At 42.1% G+C, this 18868-nt stretch overlaps 1 protein-coding gene across 1 annotated transcript in view; it reads right to left on the bottom strand.

Moving 5' to 3' along the window:
• The window catches only part of PLA2G4A (phospholipase A2 group IVA), a 131509-nt gene extending 130977 nt beyond the window's left edge, over window positions 1-532 (bottom strand). Inside the window, exon 1 of the mRNA XM_034779552.1 lies at window positions 438-532. The gene's annotated coding sequence lies outside the window, so the exon portion shown is untranslated. The remainder of the gene's footprint in view (window positions 1-437) is intronic.
• Window positions 533-18868: the final 18336 nt, after the last annotated feature.

Here is an 18868-nt window from a genome sequence, read left to right as displayed (position 1 = left end):
GGGGAGAAAGAAAATAAAGCCATCCTTCTGCAAACTATAGGAAAGAAAATTTCTCTGATAAGGGGATTAGTCCCAGCCTGAAGGATTAGGAATCATGGGATCAGCAACCCACTGAGTTACATGATCACGTGGAAACACATTAAAGTATCCTTATGTTTTAAAAGTTTTCCTTCATGCTCACGATCTGACACACTCCTTTCTGGGTTCAGTTTTGTTTTAATATGGCAAAACAAGTATTTTTAGTATTAAAAAATCGCTTGTACTGCTTCCTCGTTTCAAGTTGTAACAAGTACACTTTAAAACTAGATCAAAATGATCACATCTGTTAACTCCCCCCTCTGGCTAAGCTAATTTTTTCCCTTGGTAACCTGACAAAATAAGTAGCAGTTTAAAACAAAATTAAGAAAAACAGACCAAGAATTAGTTGTATTGCTTACAGTTTCAATGCTACATCAGACCCCTCTGGGCTTGAACATCCCTCTTGCTTTCTAGGCAGGATCCTTTTTTTCATTGCTTGGATAGAGAAGTTTTCATTCGTAATAAATGGGTGGAGCTGAAGTGTCAGCTGATCTAGTACAGCTGTCTCTCTGTTAAGGTGGTACTGAGATGTAAGAGCACTTTGTAGTAATACTGATGAACATTGTTTGATACTTTGCATGGAGAAAAATTGCAAGGAGTGAAAGCACAGAGAATCAGACATCTCAGCACCAAGGACAAACTTTAGTGATCAACAGTATGACAGAGTTATCATATTTAACAATTACCAAGTGATAACTTCTTAATATACATATGCAAACAGCTAAAAAAAAAAACTTTGGTGATTGATGGGCATGATCTGAGGTGAAGGCCTTTCAGAAGAAAGAACAAGGAGCTGAAGTTTGTAAGACAGTCTTAAGGAAATGCTGTCAAATACAAAACAAGTGCCTCAAACTCTGGGAATACTGCCTCATTTCTTATGGAAAGAGTATTTGCAAGTGATAATTTGCAGATACTCATTTACAACAGTGTTCATCTTTATAGATCATCTACATCAGGGGTGGGCAAACTACAGCCCGCGGGCCAAATCTGGCCTGTCAGGGCTTTGGATCCAGCCCACGGGATTGCCCCCCGTGGTATCGTGGGCCCTGCGCCACTCTCAGAAGCAGCTGGCACCATGTCCCTGAGGTTCCCAGGTAGGGGGGCAGAGGGCTCGTGCATTGCCCCAGCCTCCAGGCACTGCCCCCTGCAACTCCCATTGGCCAGGAACAGGGAACCATGGCCAATGGGAGCTTTGGGCGAGGTACCTGGAGGTGCAGCAAGGACAGCGCATGCGGAGCCCGCTGCCGCCGCCCCCCCAGGGCTGCAGCGCTTCCTGGAGCAGGGAGCCTGCCCTGGCCCCGGTACATGCTGCTGCCACCCTGGCATCGCTTTAAGTAAGCGGTGCCAGGGCTGGAGCCCGAACCCCTCCAGCACCGTGCCCCCCAACTCCCTGCCCTAAGCCCCCTGCCTGCACCTTGCACCCCTCCTGCACCCCAACCCCCTGCCCTGAGCCCCCTCATACACTCTGCACCCCTCCTGCACTCCAACTTCCTGCTGCACCCTGCACCTCTGTGCACCCCAACCTCTGCCCTGAGCCCCCTCTTGCACTCTGCACCCGCAATTGCACAGCACTGGAAGCTTATTTACACATAAACTTGCATTAAAATAACTAATTTGTTTTAAATCAGATCTTTTGTTACTTTATGACAAGTCTGTGTGAGGACACATTTCAAAATAAGTATCCTATTTTTATTAATATTTGTATTACCGTAGCACCTATCAGCCCTAGTTATGGACCAGGACCCTGTTGTGCTAGGCACTGTACAAACAAACCAAAAATGGCCTTTGCCCCCAAAGAGTGACATTTTTAGTAATTTATAGTATAATTTTCAAGAACAGGTAAGCAACATAAGCAGCTATGGGCAATGTCCCTTCAACTTTCAGTGTAAGTTTCTCCAAATTTACACAGCAACCTTGAGTGTTTCACCGTTTGCCAGTGTTCATGCAGGGACCTGAGTTTTCTGACCCACAGCCTAGCCACAGGCTTTGGCCTTGGATCAAGCACTCAGGAGATTTCTCAGACTTTGAGGACTGCCTCCAGACTCTCATGGCTACCGGCAACACAATTGGAAAAGACAGCTCTTGAAACCTGTCACATTAAATGAAGTGACATTTATGTGATGTCTTTATCCATGTGGCCAAATTAGAGAGAGACAAATAGAAATGGTGTGTAGCAGATTTAATCAGATAACAGGAAAATCTCTGGGTTTTTTGAGATACTACCCTAGAGCATTTATTACTTTCAAAAAGTAGTATTTGCTTAAAGCTCGAGTTTCAAAGCAAACGCAAAGCTCATATGCCTATTTACATATGAAAATTATTGCTGTTTTACTCAGTCAGTTTCCCATTGTCAGCTGTCCCCTGGCATGTATGCATTACAATTGGGTCTTACTAAGTAAACCACAGCACCCATCATCCAATCTCCTATAACTCCACTGGCTCCCTACTTGGTTTATAATTCAGGTTATAGTTATATCTTTAAAGAGGTGTTAAAAATATTTTTATTTTTGCAGTATCATGACCATCAAAACCTCTTATTGTCTGGAGCACTCCCAGGTGGTATAGTAGTGCCTCTACAGGCTGAAACCTGAGTGCATCATTTCTAGTCCTCTGAGTTTTCAGATGGGCTAAACACCCACAATTGGGGCCAGATTCTCAAGAGCTCAGCTCCTATTTAGGCACCAAAACAAAGAGCCAGACTTTCAAGAGTGCTCAGCCTGTTGGACATTGAGCTTTTTCAAAAAATCTAGCCAAGAGTTTGATAATGGGAGCTGCTGGATGCAGAGTATTTTTTTAAAGTCTGGCCCTTATTTAGATGCCTAAATAAGAGCTGAACTCCTTTGAAAACCTGGTCCCAAAGAGGTGAGGATAACAAAAAGAGGGTCTTAGTATTGGGGAATAAAAAGTATGACCCCACTGAGCACAGCAAACTGAAGGGTATGTTTTCTTAAGCCAAAAATTAAAAAAAAAAATGCACCCACATTCTCCATCTGAGGTGCACAGAAACGAACAAAATTAACAATATTATTAAACAACGTGCAGCAAATTAGCCACCACTTCCCTGTCACAATCAAGTTTCCCCAGTCTCGCATATCCCTAGATGTCTGTAATATGATAGAGGTGCAAGGGAACTCAAGCAGCTACCTTTGAATTAGCTTTATGTCCCATCTGGAAGGTGAAAGCCTGTAGGAATAAACGATTGTCGGTGCTCCTTGAAGAAGGGAAAGGTATAATAGCTTCTCTTTAAAGAACACATCTTAGGCCTTCACTCAAAAAACAGTCACTTGACATGGATGGCCTCTCTATTCATTGCCCCATGTCCTATCTTCCCATTTTTGAGGAATATTATGAAGAAAATTGCAGCAGGACAGCTCCAGCACTAGGTATGGTTTGGGTCCCTTTGCCTCCTTCTATGTGATTTTTGGTTGCAGATGGTGCTTTTGGCTGGTGAGCTCCTTCAATAACACAGAGGAGAAGGTGTTTTTGGCATATCCATAGACCTCAGATGGTGTTGCTTGAGTGGCTCTACTTTTTTCCCCCTGATCTGTGCCTAAAAGCTTGTCTTCGTGGACAGTGCTACAGCTGCTGCAGCACTTTAGTGAAGACGCTGCTATGCCAACAGGAGAGCTTCTCCCATCAATGTAGTTATCCATCTCCTGAGAGGCAGTTGCTATCCTGTCAGCATAGCACTGTCTACACAAGGGGTTAGGTCAGTATAAATACGTCACTATGGATTTTTCATACCTCTGGGTGATGTTATTATACTGATATAGGCCTGTAATGTAGACCTGGCCTAAGATTGATATGGCAGAGCTAAGAGCCAGGCAGAGATAGAAACAGAGAACTCAGCAGTCTCAGGCTTAAACACAACACCTTGTCTGGGTATTCAGATTTACTCAGAACACAAAGTTAGTACCATTTCTGGCTATATTTCTTCTATGCAGCTTTACAGTCAGTAAACCCCAAAACAAAGTTGCAAATCAATAAACAAGGTAGTTCTTAGGATTCACCAATGCTGCCTGTCCTGGTTTTCAGCCACAACATCCGGATCTTGGTCCCCACAGGAATAACCCAGCCCTTCTCTAAAGTGCTGCATCTAAGTAGGGGGGGAAATATCAGTTGTCACCTGTCTTTGCTGCTTTGTGATGCACAAAGAAAGTCTGAGAGAGTTTTATTTCTGTTATGAAAGTTTTTCTTTTTAATGTATTAGAAATGTCAGGTCTTTTCTGCCTTACTTCTCCTACAAGACTGAAGAGCCAATAGATTTAGGTCAGGATAAACAGCAAGCTAAAGTGACCAGACTATCAAAATGACAAAGGACACCCATTATATCCCCATGCCCCAGTACAGAGCTCATTCCCCATACTCCTTGCCTCCTAAGCTCAGGCTGCCACCAGCTGATCCCCACTACTGCCATCTAGTGATGCCAGTGCTGATGGCTGAGTGCTACTTCCTATAGGTTAACTGGTGGTGCCAGTATAACCCAATGGATAGTATATGCTGTGTGTCCTGTTTTGTGCCCAATCCATATAGAGGATATGGGGCTGTTACAGCTCCCAGTTTGGGATCTTGGCTCTTTTAGTTCAAGCCATAGAGACTCATGCTTTTAACCACAGAGGTGAGGTGACAGTATTGAGAAAGATGGAGATTGTCCCAGCAGGCACAAACTTTGGTGGTGATACTGGCTGTACTATTGTAGTTGCTCTCTCTGAGAGCTGAGAAGAATGGCCTCCCAGAGCCTGCAGCAGTAGTCCTGCTGGTGGGGAGGACTATGGGGAGCTGCTAAACATAACACAGATCACGTAAATGTCCCATAAGGCTCCAAATATCCGGAATGGACCACTGGAAGAGTCAGGACATCTAACCGCTTATCCAAGGAAAGGAACCTAATTGTGTGAGGAAGGGATATATTTCAGATTGTTTAGAGACCTTTGGGTTTGATTTCTCTTCTTTAACACAAATGCCTAACAAAGAGATGGAAGAAAAGAGCACTCTTTGTTAAAGATTGAAATACACACACACACACACACTCAGTTAAGGGTTGACTGAGCTCCTAATCTAAATCTCTGGGTCTCCATGAGGAAACAAGACTTGACAGACCTGATATTCCCAAGGTAAAAATACAACTTTTTCCAGGAGAAAAGCATCAGAACAAAAAAAATCCAAACCCTTTCAGTCCTTTTTATAGATCATAAAGAATAAAAAAAACAGACACAAACCCAACACTGCATGTCTTTAGAACCACCTCTACTGAGGCCCACACACTATTTGGATATCAATTGCATAGCCTGCAGAGATCCAGTTAAATCCCCACCTCCAGGCGCATTCCCAAGTAGCAGCAGTTGTCAAAAGCACCTCTTATCATCTGCACTTGGCAGAACACACTGCATTTATTACTTTGGGATGCAGACATCACCAGGGTTATCCCTATCTTAATCACCTGCAATTACTCTTCTTGGTATCAAACCAACTCACTGGTGGTCATCTGAGGAGCACCAGCTTCCAGCCCCACTTTGGTTTGGAACTTTTTTTCCTACTGAGTGTGCTAGCCCAGAACTCAATTTCATGACATGTTTTTTCCTCTACTCCTCGGCTTTCCAAGGGTGGGGTGGATTGCTGGGTTTGATGGGAAGATGAAAGTGGGAGATGGGAGGCTGGAATGGGATAAAAAGTTTGGGGGTGTGCAGAGGTCTCAGAAGATTCTTTACCATCTATAGGCATTGCCTTCTTCCTTAGGAGCCCTGGATTTTGTGTTTTTTTGGGGGTGTTTTTTGTTCGTTTTTTAATGTGGCTCAGATTCTCTGGTTTGACCAAGTTGCATGTGTTGCCAAACCAAGAGACCCCTTGCTCCCTGGCAACATCCCTTATACCAGGGGCCCTGAAGGAGGGGTATCATCCCTGAAGGAGGCTGTACCAAGAGAGGCCCAGAACAGCCTTAGCAAGTATATATGGAATTGACTCACATGCTCAAAGTTACATATGTGCTTAATTTACAGTATTACTTCTTGGCCTAAATTTTGCTTCTTGTTTGTGTCTCAGAGTTCTACTTTCCAGCTTGTTCCTCTCAGCCAGTGTGTCAGGCACCTCCTCCAACAAAGGAAAATTGAAAAGCCTGACATTTCCTGTTGGCTACTTCCCCCTTTCCCAATCTCTCTCTTGCATACATATGGCTTTTCTCACCATTCAAAAAATAGACATCTATCATTTAGGGTTTTTGTTTTGAATGAGGGACATGATCTAGTGCAGTCGGGTCGGGATGGTTTGTTTACCTGCAGCATCCGCAGGTTCAGCTGATCGCAGCTCCCACTGGCCGCGGTTCACCGTTCCAGGCCAATGGGGGCTGCAGGAAGCAGTGTGAGCCGAGGGATGTGTTGGCCACTGCTTCCTGCAGCCCCCATTGGGATTTCCTTGACAGGCTGCGTGGCAAAGGTTGCTGATCCCTGATCTAGTGAATTCTGGGAGCAGTGGGACTCCAGTATTCAAAAACTGCCCTTTTCCTAGCAGTCTGTCTTGGAAAGACCCTTCTTTTTCTATTCTTCCTCCCATCTGTTTGTTGGCTTTTTCATGATTGTGGCCATCTCAGCCACGGCACTTGATGATCTGACAGATATAGACCCACCGAATTGCATGAGATTATAGATGCAGCCCTGAGAGCCAGAAGAATCACAAACAGAAAAGCCTGAGGTGTAGCAGGTCTGGTGAAACCTTCAAATGAAGAATGGAGCTAGTCTTACACAACCACATATTCCTATTGTGGTTACGCTTGACTCCCTCCTTCAATCTCTTCTGTTGTGTGCTACACCCACATTTGGTGTTGTCTTTAGCTAGATTGTAAGAGCTTCACACAATAGGGCCCTGATCTTGAGTGGTGCCTCAGATTACTAGTGTACTACAAAACAACAAGATCAAGGCCATAGGCCAGGAACATGACCACATGTGGGTACTATCACAGCACTTCTCTGTGCACTGCTTCCTTTGAGCACCATGGACTCTGACAAGCAGCAACCATCTGTCCAAGCAATGAGGAGGCGGTCATGGTAGGCAGGGATGTGATACGTCCTCTCTCTGCAGCAATGGGCCTGGATTCCTACCTCTTTCCACCTCAGATACTCTCACTATGATTTCCAACCATAGGTAAAAATACATAATTTGCCCCTAGTTTATACACTTGGCAGCAAACACCAATACTGCTGCAGCTACTAAAATCAAAGGAAACTCCTGAACAATAGTAATTTCATGAGATATCCCTACTCCATTGTCTTCCTCTCTTATCCCTAGTGCCATATTTGCAATGTAGCTAGAAACAGAACAAGAATAGAAGCATTGGGCCACTCCAACCTACCACTTTGTAGATATAAATCAAAATCTAAGAAAAACACTGGATTACTGAAAGGGCAGTTTAGCTGCTGAGATTCTCAGTTGCCAGCTTGCCTGCTTTGGAATTCCCAACAAACAATACCATCCTCGTTAGTCTCTTTCTATTCACTTAAAGTGAGAAATGATTCAGTGACCCATAAACAAACTGCCAGCGGTGCCCATTGTCTGCAACAGCTAAATTTAGTACAGCTAATATGTTCCTGGCTCTAACTGTTATAGTTATGTATAACTCATATAATTCAGACCAGGCACGGAGTTAGAAGATCCAAGCAAGCAGTTAAGAAATGTTGATGCTCTTGGAATTGAAATTCAATGGCTGCAATATGTGGTCAGCCTGGTATTTCATGGTTTTGATGCTAGATACTGCCTGTCCTCTGTGGACATAAAGCACTATGATAATAGGCAGATGGATAGACTATGGACCCATATTTCCAATAGCCACTCCCTGGCTTCCATCTGTGCATTTATGCTGGCACATTCTGAGAGCCCTATATTTGAATGAAAGATGCTATAGATCTAGAAAGGACATAAACCTCCCTCAGCATAGCTTCTTATGTTTATTTACAAGATTTGTAGCCACTATTAACTGATGTACTTTTAAGTGCCCCCATGATACAAGACAGTCCTGACAGTTTCTTTAGTACTTTGCGTGGATTGGGCCTGGAGTGTGTAAGGCTTGGTCTACACTGGGGCGGGGGATCGATCTAGGAAACGCAACTTCAGCTATGAGAATAGCGTAGCTGAAGTCGACGTTTCCTAGATCGAACTAAGTTTACTTACTGCGGGTCCACGCGGTGCAGGCAAGCTCCCCCGTCGACAGCGCTTCCTCCTCTCGGCGAGCAGGAGTTCTGCAGTCGACGGGGGAGCACTTCTGGGATCGATTTATCGCGTCCAGATGAGACGCGATAAATCGATCCCAGAAGATCGATCTCTACCCGCCGAATCAGGCAGGTAGTGTGGACCTAGCCTAAAAAGCCAAAGATATAATGAAAATACAACTGGCACATGAGAGATTTGAATAGGGGAAGTTACTCACTTTTGTCAGGGCCACCCAGAGGATTCAGGGGGCCTGGGGCAAAGCAATTTTGGGGGGGCCTTCCATAAAAAAAAGTTGCAATACTATAGAATACTATATTCTCGTGGGGGCCCCTGCGGGGCCTGGAGCAAATTGCCCCACTTGCCCCCCTCCCTCTGGATGGCCCTGACTTATGTATGTGCTTGGAAAATCAGGCCCTCAGTCTCTCACCTAGAAGTGCTTTTGCAAACCTTCCTTTCTCCTCAGACTATGAAATGAGCTGACCCTCCACACCTTTACAAGTAGTTCATTACTATACTCCCTCAAACGTCTTGTGATTTCAAAATAATGTAAAAAAGCAGTCTCATGCAAAAAAGATGTTAGCACTTTCACTACACTGGGTGACTAAACTCATTTCTGGCTAACATCCCAGACCCAGTATGACCTGTCATACCTTGAAAGGAACATAAGTTAACCCCCATATTTCTTTTTTGCTCTACTCTAGAAGTAGAAACCAACCTTAAAGATGGCCCAAGTGGCCAGCTGGGGATTTTCCTATTGTGGAAAGTCAGGGTAGCTGGTTCTACATCACTCCAGGGACAGGGGACTGTTGCAAGCGGCCCTACATTAGAGCAGCCTCAACTTACAACTGTGGCTAAACTAGCCCATGGCAGCCCCATGGATCACTTGAGCAAGAAGGTACAGTCCGTTTAAAGGACTGGGGCCACAGTGTGCCTAAAATCTGAGGATTTCTCTATAATCTTAACCTAGGTTTAAAACGACCAAAACAAAATACTTTCCTGTGCAAAAACCCTTGTATATGTTACCAGTATATTGTATTTAAGTCTTTGTTTTGTTGGCCACGTACCAATTTACCAAATTAGTCACACCATGAAAATAAAGTTAAATATAATGCTTTGGTTAGCAGACGAGGGGGAAGGTTGCTGAGCTGGATTATCTCCCCTAATGGTCAGTTTTTGTAGAATTAAGCTAATTTCACTCCAAGAATTTCCATTCCACTGCTGTTCCAGTACAGACTTGCATTTCTGTTCATTACTTGATGGTTCATTAGGATTGAGGAAAATTCAGTGATTTTATAATGAGAATATTAAATACAATAAACCCGAATCTCATTTTACACTAAGGCCACTTTACACAACTCAGTCAGTGTAAAGGGGCCTTAATGTGCAAGTAAATTATATCTACACCCACATTCAAGCCCTTTTACACTGCTAGAATGGTGCAAAAGTGTCCCACAAAGAACAGTTATAGATAGAACAAATACTGTGCATCTTTGGTCAATATTTGAATGCTAGTTTTAAAGGTATCCCGGAGTTTATTCTTCCTAATGTTAATATGCAATCCTCCTTATTTTTGTGCATATTGTATGCAAATTTTAAACATGATGCATTTCATACAACACCACACTCTTTGTTAAGTAAAAGAAAGGGAAACTAACCAGCAAAACTAAAATCAAATCATATATATTTGATATTTAAATGAAAATCATAATATTGAGGGCATGTTTTTGCCTTCCAAGCACTGCCCTGTAATGGGGGCTGTGTGGAATTGCATAGCCCACCTGCTAAACAACTGAAAATCCAAACCCTTGAAACTCAAGGCAAGACACCCCTCATATCTTAAGAGGACAAGGCACCTGCAAGTACAAGAGGAATAGGGACTGTAATTTGTTATAATAGCAATAGCAATTGTCTGAATGTAGGGAATAGGAAGACTTCTTTCCCCATCTCCCATCCTCTAGTACTAACAGATACTGGAGGGTCTGATCTGACAAATCCTTATTCCCGGTCAGTGGAACTACTCATGCAAGTGTTTGAAAGACTGACTCCATATTTGAGAATCTTATATCCTGAAAGATCTGTGGAAAAACTTTGCATGGTCCCAGAAAACCACAGTTGGATCCATTTTGTAGAAGTGAGCTCTTCACATTAAAGGACATGGAGTTGCTCTAACATCATCAGTGTGTGATTCTACATTCCTGGAGATTTTTTACAGTTCAACTCAATAGAAATGATCTGTGCAGGATTACAGTAGCTGTCTGCACTGAACTCACAATAATAGTTTGTGAACTAAAGTGAGTGTGGTATTTTGGGGGGCAGGCAGGCATTACATTTGGGAGATTAAAAGTGTCAAAAAATGATTGTATTGTGTGGACAACCTTGTTTGCCCTTTGGAAAATTATTGCATAATAAACCTTCTCTTGACACCTTATTATTTGCATCACAGATCATTAGTTTTCTGAATACTCCATTCAGCTCTTTCAAAGCTTGTGTCACAGTTAAAGAGTAACAAAGTGCATATTCCCTCACCTTCTCCCCGGAAGGGGTGCATTTCAATTACCATGTCTTTTTAATGGACGGAAAGCATTTTCACAATATTGTTTAACTCAGAATTTAACTCTTTTCCCTAGTACAAAGTATACTATGTACAGACATGCAAAGTCTCATTTTGGCTCAATTTTATTTTTAAGTCCATTTTTAAGCATCTCCACTTTAAGAAAAAAAATATTTAAAAGTATGTTTCACTGAAGCATTTAGAATATTCAATGTTTTAAAAGAAATTCAATTGTTACATCTGTCTATATCAGCATGATTTGTTCAAAGAAGAAATGAAAATGCATACCACTTTTCAGCTGTAATCTCTTTGGTGAGTACTTTGGCTTCCTATGTTATTTTAACCCAGATTTCTGAGAATCTGGATTCTTGTTTCTCTTTCTGCTTCTACTCCCACTGAAGTCCATGGGAGTTTTGCCATTCACTTCAATGGCAGTAAGTTTGGGACATATATCAGAAACAATATTAGAAGTCTGGAAGTACCAAAAATCTGTGTTTTTCACTATTCCAGGCTGCCTATTACAGCTGACAGTATCCTTTGAAATGAGGCCTGCTGTACTACTCTACTGGGCATTCTGAAAAGGAATCATTCTATTATACAATCCCTGATAGATTTCTCACTATCTGAAGAAGCACCACAGCAATAGCAGCACCCTCAAATTTTAGCCAAATAGTTAGGGTATTCACCTAGGATGTAACCCCATGCTGAAGTTGATGATAAACTTCTGATTGCCAGAAGCTGGGACTGGATGACAGAGCATTGATCACTCAAATTGCCCTGTTTCTGTCCATTCCCTCTGAAGCATCTGTCGGAAGACAGAATACTGAACTAGATGGATAATTGGTCTGACCCACTATGACCATTCTTTTTTGTTTTTGTTTGTGTGTGTGTGTGCGCGCGCGCACACACCTGATAATGACTCTGTAACCTGAGGATTAGAGCACTCACCTAGTAAGTGGGATACCCCAAGATCCATGGTCTCCCACCTCCAGGGATACCCTGTTCCAATGACTTTTTAAAATATTATTTGTAACCACTTCAAAAGGAGAGTCTGAGGTAGCCCACATCAGAATATCCCATAGCCTAGGGGCTAGAACACTCCGAGAGGTGGCAGATCCTCAGTTCAAATCTCTTTCCCTCCTCAGATAGAGAGGGACTTGAACCAGGGGGGTCTCCCACATCCCATATATGTACCCTAACCACTGAGCTAAAAGTTACAAGGGAGGTCTTTGTGTTCCCACCACCACCACCATTTGGTGTAAGCATGCCTTTTGGAACCTGATCCCCTAGGCAAGCTCTAATCTCTGGGCTCTGACATCCAGACACTGGGCTGCACTATGCATGCTCAGAAGCAGAAACAGACACCGTCATCTAGGAACTTCTACTGCAAAAATGTAGGCATCAAGAGAGTTTAGACACCTACAGGGTTCAGCAGCAGCTGAGCACATGTTTTGTGAATCCCACTGGGCCTGATTCTGGGATTTAGGCATCTAAAGTGGCAGTTGGGCACCTAAGTCCTTTTGTGAATCTTGGTATCACAGCAATCTTAAGAAAACAAAGATAAAGACCTACAAGAACCTTACTGACATTATATTAACACTCCCACTGACAAATTGCCACTCAAATGAGCTGATAGACAGTCACTTTGCAAGCAGAAGTAGAGAAACATCTAGGGTAAATGATTAACACAGAAATCTACAGATTTTAAGATTCTGGAAACACATGTAGGTAACATAGGAAAAGTAAGTATTATCCCCAGTTTACAGATTCAGAAACTGAGGTTCAAGACCACCAAAGGATTCAGCTAGGTATACAACAGTCTAGTGTGTGATTTTCCTGGGTGGACAACCTGGAATCACAAACAAGTTTTAGGTGGGTTGCAGCCACTCTCCCTCACTCTCTTACACATTCATTTTAAAAAATTTCTAAGCTGTATACTTGCAGAAATAACCTCAAACCCATGGGTCGATAGAGTAATGTCTGTCAAAATCTTCAAGCAGTCTGTCACAATGACTTTACTCCTTTCATTTAATGAAGGCTGATTCTGTGGTGATGGAATTTTTCTAATATTCCATGGAAATAAACATGTTTCCCTTCGTGTTGCCATTTTGCTATTGGTTTGATTAATGGCTAGTGTCTTCAGTTATTATTTGAATTAAAATAGCAGCTAGAAGCCCCATTGTGACCAGCACCATACAAAACACGCAGTAAGAGAAATCTCCCCTGCCCCTAATAATTACAATCCAAGTAGACATGGCAAGCAAAAGATGGGAGGAGAAACAGAGGCACAGACTGGCAAAAGTGACTCACCTAAAGTCACATAGTAGCTTAATGGCAAAGCTCGGAACAGAACCCAGGTCCAACTTCCAGACTGGCACCCTAACCAATAGGGGTAAAGACTACAATAGGCAAGAAAATTATGTTTGCCCCAATGTCCCAACCCTACTATTCCAAAGGAGTATGGAATGTGGTGGGTCACAAGATGATTTTCAGCCATTTAGCGGATCACAGATCAAAACAAGAACGAGAGCCATTGCTGTTGTGGATAAGGTCTGGAACAAGATTATAAAAACCCTTTGTTTGTCACTCCTCATCTTTTGTACTATTGTACTGTTTTATATGCAGATGGTCTTAGGTCACAAAATTATATCTGGATTGAGAACCCCCCAGTGTCTGGGAGGGTTTGAGATCCATATCTGAATTTCTGGTTTGTGTTCACCTCTGTTCTTACTGGATTTATTTTAAATAAAGTTTAATATACACACCATCTTCTCCAGTAAGTGCTAAATAACACAGGAGTAAGTGAAGGCACAATTTAGCCCTAGAACTATGTTAATAAATATCATTTTTATTTATTTGGCATAGGATATATATACACATACACATACACATACACACACATGCCTTATAATTGAGTAAGTTCCAGTGCTGGGCATTGTAATAATGAATCTACAAGCTGTATCCCTAATCTTATTGATGTTACTTGTTTGTTCTTGCATTCAGCTGATGTTAGTTTGACTTGCTGATTTTTCCCCTTGAGTTCCTCTCTCTCCCCACAAGTGGTACTTATTCTCATGGGTGGGCCAGCTAGTGATAAGACTTTCAGGGAACCGTTTATCAATTCTTATGAAATAAAAGCAGAAGTTTCCTGTCTGGAAGACAGGAAGACAAATGTTGCAAGCTTACATTCCTGTAAATACATCCCAAATCTGATAATCACTTCCCACACCAGGGTACTTTGGAAACACTCTTCAGCCTCACAGCTGTCCCTAGTGGACCAGTTATAGTTCACCATCCACTGAGAAGAGACTGGACAATAAGCTTTCCCAATAAAGTGAGACTTTCTTGAGCCAATATACCCAGAGGACGATATTTACTACTGGATGGGTACGAAACCAAAAAATGATTATTAAAAGTGATTAATGGTACAGCCAGTAGTTAAGCAGCTTGCTAAGTCTTGAAACAGCAAGACTTCTGAGCCTTCTTTACAGCTCTGCATGTTCCTGTGTTAGTCCCCTCTAATCACACCTCTCACCTCCAAAGTGCCTCCCCATGTCCAGCAACAGCATTGCAGGGGCTCTTTCAGTTCAGCTGCCCCTTTCGTTATTCTGATGCCACAACAGTCTATTGTTGTACATGACATAGCCCTCTGACCTGGTCAATGCTCAGTCCAGTCCCCCTTCCTGGTTTAGCAGAAAAGTCTCAGATAGGAAACCCTAAAGTCTAATGGCTTTTGAGACTAGTTCTCAACCTTTGTCTGAGGCCCGCAATATTTGTCCTTTTCTCCCCCGATGCCTGTACCTTCCCTCTTAATCTGGGGAAGGGTAGGGGAACCCAAGCCAGCTTTCTCCTCTGGATTACCACCCTGGGACCCTGTTTTAGGTGGATAAGGACTGTTTTTTTTTAAATTCCTCTGCCATTTCCCTGCTTGTCAACATCTTCACCAAGTCCTCGGACTCTGCAGTCCCCAGCTGAATCTATGGTTCCTCACAGCTTCTCCTTAGCTAGCTATGAAGGTACTTTCTCAATGACTGCTCTCAGCCTTTCCCTTGCAATACAGCCCAGCTGCTGCAGAGTCCCTTACTGTCTCACCTTTTGAGCAGTCAATATCTCCCTCCTCCTGACAGGCATTTCCCCTCAGGCCTCTCTCTGGAGCTGGGGTTTGTGTATAAGGCCTCTTGCCTTGGAATAGTCAGCTGCAAGACTTTTGCCAGATTCCTTCAGATAAACCCGCTCTCCAATTAGCCTTCCATTCTGGAGGGTTCAGCAGGTCAGTCATCTCCTGGCAAGTCTGCCTGCTCTGAGGGAGGAGGAGGCAGCCTTTTGGCTAGGCCCCCAACTCCTTCCCAGTTGAAGGAGTGAGAGAGAAAGTCTTGCCCTCTCTGTAAATTTTTGGGTCCTTAAAATGTATTAGAAGCACCATTCATTTTCACAACTTTTAGCACTCGTGCTCTCTCCCCCCCTTCCCCTCTGAACCCCTAAAGGGCCATGCCAGGGTGGACCACTAGTTGATATTTTCCTCCAAAGCAGACTATTTTGTCTCACCCCCCTAAAGAGATGCTAACCCCACATTTACAGAGAGCAAAAACCCCCAGTTGAGCCTGGGACAAACCATGCTAAGGACAAACTATCACCACATCTGTAGAGGAACATTAACCATTCAATAGGTTAAAGAGAGACAGAAGTCAACAGAACAGTGTATAAGAGTGAACTGGTAGATTAATTTAAACTTTCATACAAGGCCCAAGTTGGAGGCTATTACAGAAACAAAGACACCATGGGGTGAGAGATGAAGTTTGACATATTAGAACCCAGTTAAGAGGCAAAAAAACAGTAGCAAATGGTTGATTTTGACCACCAGAAAAGAATGCTAGTGAAGACAACTCACCTCTGCATCACCACAACCCCTGATCAAATGTTTTTAAAACTACAAACATCTTATAAATCATCTGCAAGCTTAGCCAATATGTAAACATTAACAAGCAGAACCCTTCATGCTAGATAACAATTTGAGCTCAACAGCATCATCAGCAAATTTTTAAAAATCAGTATCCTCTTATTTGATGCCAAGAACACAGCCTACTCCAGAGTTGTGCTTATCAAAAAGCAACTCTGTTTCCGTGTTGGCTGCCTCTTCTCTCCCTCACTATATGGCAGGAGAAAAGGTATTTGAGTGGCTTGAGGAAAAAAAAATGTGTTTCCCACAAAAGAAATCACTCTAGTATGTGCCCCAGAACCAAGTTTTTTGTGAACTAACACAAAATAGTGTATTTGCAACCAATCTGACCATCCCTGGCTCTGAATAGAACTTGGCCTATGGTGTGAAATAGTATGAAAGCTGACAACTGTTTTCCAAGGCAGCCTCTTATATCATGTGAAAACACATACTTTAGGAGCATGCACTTTAGCTAACAAATTCAGCAGGAGTATTAAGATCACGATTAGGAAAGCATCCCTACTCAGGATGGCACTTACACACATATGTAACTTTAAGCTTAAATATCACTGAAGTCAAGCACATGCTCAAGTATTGTTCTAATTGGGACCCAGGTGAGCTCTTTCTTTATTATTTAGAAGTCATTTTGGGTCTTACCTCTGAATTGATTGTAGGCAAACTGATGGAGTTAATACTCACTATTGTGATTTTAAAATAGTTAGTTTTTCCACTCTGTCTGTAGAAGTCATCTTAAGAAGATGGAAGGACTTTTCTGACGTTTGTGCACTAGGTGGTAGATATGCTATTAAAACATTCATATTCTTATAATAGGCTTCTGAAAACCAGTTAATGATTAGTTTTGTACGTCTTTTGGTCCTAAGCTTTGCCTCAGGCTGCAAACTGTTCACTCAGACCATTAATTATTTCAGACAATCAATTTCCTAACTGTATTTCCTCAGAATTTATTATATCACCAGCAAGTAAAAGTTTGTGAAGCCAAGAAGTCTACAGTAAGCTTTACTGCTTGATCTTTTTCCATACATAGTGCACCTTTCCAATCTTGGATTTTCCTTCTCATGGTCCATTAGCTACTCATCACCTTACACTTCAATGAGTCTATCTGGAATATTATCACATCTGATAACACCACTTGTTAGCAGTGTTGCAAAGGGTAACAGATATTTCTGGTTTTGACAAATTTGAGTTAATACCTCACCCTTCAGAGTTTTGGTCTTAGGTCTCTAGTCCATCCTTGAACTCAGGTTCTTTCTAAAGGCAGTGAACTGTACTGCTGCTCTGACACCAGACCGGCGCAAAAAAAAAAAAAAACACACTTCAGTGCTCACAACTCTTCATTTGTTGTCATTCATATGGAATTTGTGTTTTAAATAGGGTTGAGTGAACCCACAATAACTGAGGTAAGAGATTCAAATCATATTCATAAATGATATGGAAAAACAGATAAAACAGTGAGGTGATAAAATTTGCAGAGGATACAAAATTACTCAGGAAAGTTACAACGAAAGCTGACTGCAAAGAGTTACAAATGCATCTCCTAAAACTAGGTGACTCAGCAACAAAATGGCAGATGAAATTCAGTGCTGATAAATTAAAAGTAGTGAACATTGGAAAACATAATCCTAACTACATATACAAAAGGATGAGGTCTAAATTAGCTGTTATCACTCAAGAGAGATCTTGGAGTCATTGCGGATAGTTCTCAATGTACAGCAGCAGTCAATAAAAGCTAACAGACTGTTAGGAATCATTAGGAAAGGGAGAGATAACACAGAATATATCATAATGCCACTATATAAATCCATTGTATGCCCACACCTTCAATACTGCATGCAGTTCTAGTCACTCCATCTCAAAAAAAAGATATATTAAGTTACATCAAAAAAAGATACAGAGAAGGGCAACCAACTTATGAGGAGAGATTAAAAGACTGGGACTGTTGAGCTTAGAAAAAGAGACAACTAAGGTGGCATATGATGGAGGTCTTAAAGTGACACTGGCAAGTGACAGGTCTATAAGGTGACAGACTACCTCAATCATATGCCACTCATCGGATTTAGATGATAACTCATTTGTGTGTGTGTTTGCTTGCTTTAACCTGCAAATAACTTTCATTTCTTTTTCCTAGTTTATAAACCTTTAGATAGTTCATTACAGGATTGGCTACAGGCATTGTCTTTGGTGTTAAAATCTAGGGTCCCCAATTGATCTGGGTAAGTGACTGGTCTCTTGGTACTGAAACAAACCTGAATGTGGTGTTATTTTTAGTGTAAGTGACCTTGTATCACTAAATCCAGTTTGTATGGGTGGCAAGATAGACTGGAGAGTCTAAGGGGACTGTCTGTGACTTCATGGTAAGACTCCTGGCAGTGTGACATATAGAATCATAAATGGTGTGGAGAAAGTGAATAAGAGTATTATTTGCCCCTTCACATAACACAAGAACCAGAGGTCACCCAATGAAATTAATACACAACAGGTTTAAAACTAATATAAGGAAGTACTTCTTCATGCAATGCACAGTCTACCTGTGGAACTCATTGCCAGGGGATGTTATGAAGGCCAAGAGTATAACTGGATTCAAAAGGGAATTAGATAAGTTCATGGAGAATAGATCCATCAATGGCTATTAGCCAATATGGTCAGGGACATCTTCCCATGCTCTGGGGTGTCCCTAAACCTCTGAGTGCCAGAAGCTGGGACTGGATGACAGGGTATGGATCACTCAGTAAATTGCCCTGTTCTGTTCTTTCCCTCTGAAGCATCTTGCACGGGTCACTATCGGAAAACAAGATAGTGGGATAGACAGATCATTTGTCTGATCTAGTATGGTCATTCTATTGTTCCACATTAAACATGTGACACTTTAATGTGATGCAGAATGCACACTAGGAAGGCTATGCACGGATATGAATTGCTTGCTACATTAGCCTACATGTAGTATGAGAAGATCTGAATCTAATCAGTCAACTATTCAAAAAAGACACTGGTTTAAAGACCTACTAGTCAGTGCAGTTGTACACCACTAATTTCCTCCCTAATTTGAAATGCTGTCCAGTGGCTCTTAAATCTAAACTTTAATCATGACA

This window comes from Trachemys scripta, chromosome 8, assembly GCF_013100865.1.
Source record: "Trachemys scripta elegans isolate TJP31775 chromosome 8, CAS_Tse_1.0, whole genome shotgun sequence".
Classification (NCBI taxonomy): Eukaryota; Metazoa; Chordata; order Testudines; family Emydidae; genus Trachemys; species Trachemys scripta.
The sequence above is the reverse complement of the archived record's forward strand: the minus strand, read 5'-3'. Positions and strand labels throughout refer to the sequence as shown.